The sequence below is a fragment of the Hesperophylax consimilis genome, chromosome 31 (assembly GCF_061612785.1).
Source record: "Hesperophylax consimilis isolate HC1 chromosome 31, BYU_Hcon_1.0, whole genome shotgun sequence".
Lineage (NCBI taxonomy): Eukaryota > Metazoa > Arthropoda > Insecta > Trichoptera > Limnephilidae > Hesperophylax > Hesperophylax consimilis.
Genome location: NC_142866.1, coordinates 10,557,379 through 10,565,362, shown reverse-complemented (window position 1 = coordinate 10,565,362; position 7,984 = coordinate 10,557,379). Strand labels below are relative to the sequence as shown.

The 7,984-nt window shown below is 34.4% G+C and overlaps 1 non-coding gene across 1 annotated transcript; it reads right to left on the bottom strand.

The window, feature by feature from the left end:
* Positions 1 to 1,169: 1,169 nt before the first annotated feature.
* Positions 1,170 to 1,242, bottom strand: TRNAP-GGG (transfer RNA proline (anticodon GGG)). The gene has a single exon. It is a non-coding gene; the product is annotated as a tRNA-Pro (tRNA).
* Between the last annotated feature and the right edge of the window lie 6,742 nt (positions 1,243 to 7,984).

The window sequence follows — 7,984 nt, the reverse complement described above, 5'->3', positions numbered from 1 at the left end:
TAAATAGCTACGTGGTATCTTAAAATAATCATTAACATTAAATATTCAATGAAAAATATTAGTACCTACCAGATTATTAACATAATTTTATTTTTTAATTTTATTTATTTAATTATTAAAACTACACACATAAGAAAAGGGCAGCTGTGAAGGGCGAAATATGTTTGAATGTGAAGGTACATAAAGTCAAGGTCTTTTAAAATACATTTTTGTGAATGAATGAACGCAAATCTTGGAAGTGAAGACTAACCCACTTTCCGACATTCAATCTAGCCGCAACTCTGCAGATAGACTCGTTGTCGATGACAATGTTTGGTAGCAATCACCCTTGGATTTGATAATTTACTAACAGAATTGCAACACATAATATAGGAATATTATGTATCCTAGAAATAGAAAAAGTACAAAAGAGGTTTGCGCGTTACCTATGTATGAGAGAATATACGTTTCTCCGTTTATGAATCCATCTTTGTTCTTAACAGGAATGCTCGATTTCAACACCTTAGTAGCATGACGAAAAATATTTTTAGGATTTTTTTTTTAAACTGTCTGGAACTATACTTAAGCCACTTATATTGAAAGAAGTAAGCTTATGGGTCTCTAACAAGTATAATACTCGTGGGAGATCTCATGTGGGTACTCTTTTATATTCTGAAAACCTGGACTTATGCTTTTCAGAACTCGCCAATAAACAGAGCGACTCAACTGCTTACCGATTCTGCTTTGACCATCGACATTTTTAACGTTACTTACAGACAGATTAAAATTGTCTCTATGACATTTTATTCTTACATGTATCATAAATCGTAATCTTCTCCGTATTATATTGGAATATAACCGTTTTATGGGGAATACGATTAAATAAATAAATAAGCATTTTCCCATACCAAATAAAGGTCGGACCTACTCAATCTGGATCGGCTCAATTGTTAGCGCGGTTGACCCCAGTCCCTGGGGAGTAAGGTTCAATCCTAAACCAGACTATTTTTTATTTTTTTTTAATATTTCGAAAGACATTTTAAAAGTCTACAGTAATTTAGAGCCAGTCCCTTTAAAGGCAGGTTCAATCCTCTGTCAAACATAAAAAGAGTCACAATTATTTTTTATAAGCAATAATTATTAGCCTGAAATACTCATCCAAATTGAAAAATCTCCTGATAAAAGATACATGACGCCAACGGGACTTGAACCCGTGTCCCTTCGATTCCCGATCGACAGCTCTGACCACTGAGCTATGGCGGCTTATCTCTTATCCGCGAAATAATTCAATATATACTAGTGTTTCATTCAACAATTACTGCTTGTTACATTAATAATTGTTACCATTTGTGCTATGCATAAAAAATCTTGTTTTAAGCATTAGTTTACCAACAAAAAAAAAGAGTCTTTTAATTAAAATAGAAGTATTACGGCAAAAAACTTTGTTTTTTAACGGTTGATTTTTTAATGTCAAATACTATCACACGCTCATATTGGAGGTTGAACGGCATCACTGGCTCCTGAACCATGAACCCCTGACAAAACATTGAACCACTCCCAAATCACTCATGAAAATTGAATATTATCTGCCTTTGTCGGAATCGTTTTGTGTACATTTCTATCACGTGTCCAAAGTGCAAAGGACTGCAGTTGGTTTCTGATGTTTTTGTTGAGAATTTCCCTATCTCTGGAAACGATATGTAAAATACAAATGGTGCATTGTAAGTTTTCAAGTGTTGGGAAGTGCAAAAATTTTCTGACTATCTAACCTGCCCTTTCTTAACCTTACTCACCATGCTTATAAGTCTTGCATTATTTGCGGATCTCCACATTTTTAGCACTGCGTACATGGTTTTAGCATTTATTCGTCTCAAGGATTGCATTTCTACAGCGTTCACCAGTACATCCTTCTTCTGTCAGTTACATGCCTTACTGCCGTATATCAAGGTTGGTATCCGCACGGCACTGTGGACTGCTAGCTTCGCCAATTTTGGACAATTTTTTTTTTCTTTTAGCTTTTGACATTTTTTTTACTGTACAGAAATGATATTAATAATATCTTTTAATGATGATATCGTTGGAAAGATCCTAAGGCGGATCATGGTTGGTTACTGCTAACTGCTGAAGTCATCATCATCACTTTTGGCTCTACAACCCCTGGTGGGTCTTGCTTGGCCTCCTCAAGAGTCTTCCTCCACTCATCTCGGTCCCGCGCCAGCTCTCTCCAGTTTCGAAGCTCCAAGGCAGACAAATCTTTGAGGACGTTGTCGCTCCATCTTAACCTTGGCCTTCCCAGGCTCCTTCTCCCTATCGGTCTTGAGCTCAGCAGGGACTTTGGTTCTTGATGCTCGGTCATTCTCTCCACATGACCTAGCCACCGAAGTCTTCCCAGTGACATGAACTTTGTGACGTTTAGCTCCTTAAACATGCTAACTGCTGGAGTACTGCAAATTTATTAAGAATCTCTTCAAATTATTCGTAATCCGTTTAAAAACAGGATTGCAGGCCCTTAACAAATGAATTGATAGTTTTATGAATACATGTTCTTAATAGGGTTATGTGAATATTAGGGTTTTTATGAACACGTGTTAGTAAAAATCTGAATATTTTCGCATTTTGTCATAATAGATTATCAAGGAAAATGCATGTGCATGAAGACGTGTTACAATATACTAGGAGTTTATTAAGATTTTATCAGGAAACAGCCTGTAATCCCGTTTTTAACCAGATCAGCAATACTGTGAGAATTTGAGAAGTATGGTTCATTGAGGTAATTGCCGTGGGGTCACGTTCCTTAGCCACGAGGCAACGTCTGTAAAAGATGAATCACAGATTGTAAGTTATGTAGGTAGGTACATGCAACGAATGCATCAACAGAACCTACCAGCAATGTATGCACAAATTGCACGTTATTTCAAAGTCACGTGGCTCCGTATTTTTGTAATAAAATAGGTGCCTATGTGGTGGTAATGCATTCCTGTGTTATTGCATCGTAAAACACGTAAACAGAATAGTTATGAGACTTTTTTTCGTTTTGACGCACGTTCCTAAAAAATTCTACGTCACGGCTTCATGATGCTGGTGCAATCAAAGTATTTTTATTGATATAATTGTACAGCTTTGGACACTAGCGACAATCTCCACCATGTGAGGAAATTTTCGAATCTTAAAAAGCGAAGATAGGTTTTCTTGCATCATGAAATTATATTACAGCCGATTGTATTAATTAAATTAGTAATTATTAACCAATGGCAAAATAAACTTTTAGTAAAGATATGTGTCTGTGACAAGCGGGAAGACACCAGGCTGACGACGTGGATTTGATTTTGTGTAAAAATCTACAATTTTATTCCGAGATTGACGAAATTGTGCACACTTAACCTTCAAAACAAGAGAAAGGTCACTATTGATAAAAACAGCAGGATTTCAGCTAGCAGACTAAATTTCTGTAGGTAGTTCGATTTCTGGACATTTTAGTGTTATCATTGTGTATGACAAAGACTATTTTTTTTCACACAATAGTTCCAACTGCTCACAACCATCTCTAGTCAGTGAGACTATGGCATCCCCAACTTTTAATTTTTTCAGTTGTGTATTTGAGATAGTTCATATAACATTTTAAGTATTTAAACTAATGTGTAAATAGTTACATTTCGTTTATTAAAAAAATATGTTTGCAGTAAGCTTAACATTTTTTAAATACTTCATTCTTCAGACTTTCAGGCATTTTATCATACATCTTTAATCTTTATACATTAAGCTATTTGATTGGGTTAGGTTGCGAGGCTGAAGGTATACTGGAGGGGAAGGAGAAAGGGACAGGAAGGTTGGGTAAGTACTTTGCTATTCTGATATAGTTAATTCTTTACAAGTAAAGCCATTTCTTTCACCAGGGTGATACTGATACTGAACGTGCAGCAAATATACAAATTAATTCAATAAAACTTACTTAAGCACTCCTGGATTTGAACCCTGGACCACCGGATTCGTAGCCAAGGATCGTAACCACTCAACCACGGAGGCCGTCAAACTATTATTATTGATTTTACAGGAAGTCACTGGCGTGTACCCGGCGTTTCTGGGGGTTAACCTTAGGATATAGACATATATGCCAATTTAAAGTTTTCGGTAGATCTTTTAAAGATAAACAATTTCGTACTACATTGTATTGATTATATCATAAGGTTTAGCCAGCGTTAGCGTAAGCGCTCGAAAATATATATTTTTGTGAGTTGATTAAAAAACATCTATTTTTCTCTACTTCTTATAAATATAATATGCATGTATTATATACCTACATAAACCTTAATAAAAAAAATTCTCTAAATGGTAATAAAAACTCTACCAAAATCCGTTGCCTAGTTTAGTAGAAATAAGGCTCAAACAGACAAAAAAAGAATTCCGACTTTATTTTTTACTAAGTATAGAATTTTCCAATAAGAGGTGTTATTTTGATATTCAATCGTAAAAGATCAATGGTTTCGTTGCTTGTGGCACGTAGCGCCGTTTCGTTAAAATTAAATCTTTTCCAGATCAATACCATCCAATTCCAGCCATAAAAAATCATTAATTATCTTTCGATAGCGCAATCCATTCACCGTAACTGTTGCTCCAGCCACATTTTCAAAAAAGTAAGGTTCAATGACTCCGCCGGACCATAAACCGCACCAAACAGTCACACGTTGAGGATAGAGAGGCTTTTCAACAATAACTCTTTGGTTTTCCGAGCCCCAGATGCGATAATTTTGCTTGTTGACGAAGCCACCGAGGTAGAAATGGGCCTCATCACTAAAGATAATTTCATTTGATTCACTCAAGTGAATTTTAATAATTTAAATGCGTTGTTGAAGCGTGTATCGTTCCATTTTTATTAATGGCGGAGTTTTTACTTGTCGAATGTCAAAAAATGACAGCTTCAAAAGTAACGACTACCGAAATTGCGGGCTATTCAAAATCACACCTCTTATTGGAAAACCCTGTATTTAGATATGTTATTATTCACATATCGAGAGTACTCTGGAATTCCTATTTTAAATATTGTTTTTTTACAATTTATTAATAATACTGCGCATCCAAAAATATATTATCATCGATTAAAGTAATCACTTATCGTGTATTGAAACGAGATTTAAAAAAATCTATTATAAATTAAGTCAGTCTGGTGTGGTTCGGATTAGTAGAACCGGTTTGGGCCTCAATGTCATGGCCTTAAATTTTTCTCCAGCATTTTGGATGCATGCTAACACGGCCCAGGCTAGGGATGCCAAACACCATTAGAATTCGCCAATAATAATAATTGTTATTATATTTGATTCGAGTTATGTTCCATTGTTAAGAATCGTGGTTCTGAACTTTAAGCAAAAAATAATATAACCAGTTACGTTTTTCAGTGCTATTTTTTTTTGTAACTTCAAACTTAAAAAGTGGTACACAATGGTAAGTTTGGCGTTCAGACATAATTTCATTTTTATGACTATTTCGCTTTTAAAGATGTTAAGCGATCAGGTATCACCGAATAAGCCCCCACGGTATCTAGCACAGTCCATTGATAAAGGTTTTATCGATAATGTCGGTAAATTTTCATCGTTTCCAAGTACGACTGCAGATCGCCAACGAACAAACAATGGTTCATAACGACTAAGTGTTCTTTATTTATTCTATGTGAACTGTTGTTGGACGTTAACAATTTGCAGTCATGCACGGGAACGATGATAAGTTATCGACATTATCGATAAATTCTTTATCGATCGACCGTGCTAGATACCCTGAGAACTAAACAGAAATCATGCTAAATACGTTTATAAATTTACAAACCTTAATACTTAAAAAAATGACTGGGTTGGAATCTGCAAAGATTTAAAAAGATTCTTCTTAGTATCTACTTATCAGCTGTATAGTTTTCTTTCTATCCCCTATTCCCCCTTTATCAAAACTCTTTTGTGAAATGTATTAAATGCCTAACTAAAACTAATCTCTCTGTTTTTGTAGAGACGTGACAACGCAACTTAAGTATATTATGTAACGCGCACCCCCCCTCGTAGTTTCTTCTGCGACTATTTCCTGAATGCGGATTCCACGCGGATTCCGCGACCTATTTCTTCTCAGCTTCCCCTTTGACTAGATCTCTTTTTATTATCGGTGGTACATTATATTGCACCCCAATTATTGCAGCTCTCAACAACACAGTTCTTATTAAAGGGAAGATTCTGTTACCAGTGACTACATCAAAGGTTCCCAACCTTTTGGGCACATTGCCCAATTTATAAAGTATACTTTCTTAATGTCCCCTTCCATTATTCGATCATAGCTTGCACAAAAGAAGCGAATTTGTATAATATTTACTGTTTTATTACATTTTCTTTACGAAATAATTTGAAATTTCAACTGTTTAATTTAGTCAAATTTTATTTATCACAAACAATAATTAATAATTATTAGTTACTATATAAATAATGGGGGACAATATTACTCAGGATGAGCATCACTGGACTAGTTCTTTCGTAAAATATATATTGTACGAATAACGTGGAAATTGCAAAGCACTGCTTTTTTTTTGGAGATATTCTTCGGCACTTTTCGCAAAACCGTAATATTTTCGTAAAATTCATTAGTGGTACACAAACATTTAACTTACTTTTATATGTTGTTTGTTCCATAAAAAAAATCACCAACGGAACACATCATTTTATGAAATTACGATTTTTTTTCTGCAGCTAACGTAAGCCCAACTATTTGCTCTAATAATTCTTTTATATTAAAAGTTAACACGTAAGAATAACATCTTCACTAGATAAGAAAAACTTTCCCGAAATTCACAAAGTTAATCATAATATTATATATATTGAATAGGTCAGATATATCATTGAAATGCTTAATTTTAATGATATGATAGTTTAGTTCTCACCATAACGTTGCAGGCACCGCCTCCAAACATGCGTCATTTACGCGAGAAGATCACCACACGAGTGGTTCCTCCGGAATCCCGTCAACATTGACAGTCGTTAATAATTTTATTTTATCTAGCATGCCTACTCTTAAAAAAAACTTATTGTTTCAATTTAATGCTTAGATCCCAAGAACTTCACTTATTAGAAATATTTCGGCTTTTGAAGTTTTTACAATTGTCTGTTTTTTTAAAGAATTTATTAGATTTGACGAAATTTCTCTTGATGTTAGGTATCTATTTACAATAATTCAGGTAAAAATAAGGCACAAGAAAATTGTTTCAGCACATTGAAATGAAAACGTCGAACGCTGAACAATTATTATTCTATGGACTGAGTTGTGGCTTAGTTAACAAGTTCTGAATAAGCATGAACGGTGGATAACTGGAATATTATTAGACTTATAAGGACTCCCTTACAACTGAGATTAATACTTACTGAAAGTTTAATATTTTTTAATGGAAGTAAGTACCACATAAAACTTTTTTAATAAAGTAATCAATGAATTGCATTCACGTGTAGGTAAATGTGCACTTATTGGGACGTAAGCGTCATTTGAAGACTTAAGCACAGAAATATTAAATTTTGAATTGAGTACACCGGTCAATCGTCGGTGGTTGAAGGTGAAAAATGTTATATATGCTTACGATAATAACCTAAAACAAGTTCTTAGTACCAAACGAATAATTGCGCTTTCTATTTAAGGTCGTAATATTGGATGGTACTTACGCATAGTACTTAATACTGTCACTGAAGAAGATGAGTATTTCTACCCTTGTATTTTTTTAATTCTGGTAATAAGCCCTTACTTTATTACATGTCTACATTTAAAAAAATAATCACAGTAGAGGACAAGAAATTTACGGCTGCAGAAATAAGTAGCTCAGGTTTTGTGGTATCTTTCCTCTCGCATGAACGATAAAACTAGCAAAAATCTTTTCCTACCGGAGTACTTGCGTGATGTTAGTAACGTTTTCTGTGTTTTTTTTTAAATGAAAACTATGAAATATGTACTAAAAACTGATCCACCGAAAACAAGAATTTTATTTTTTTTAAATCGT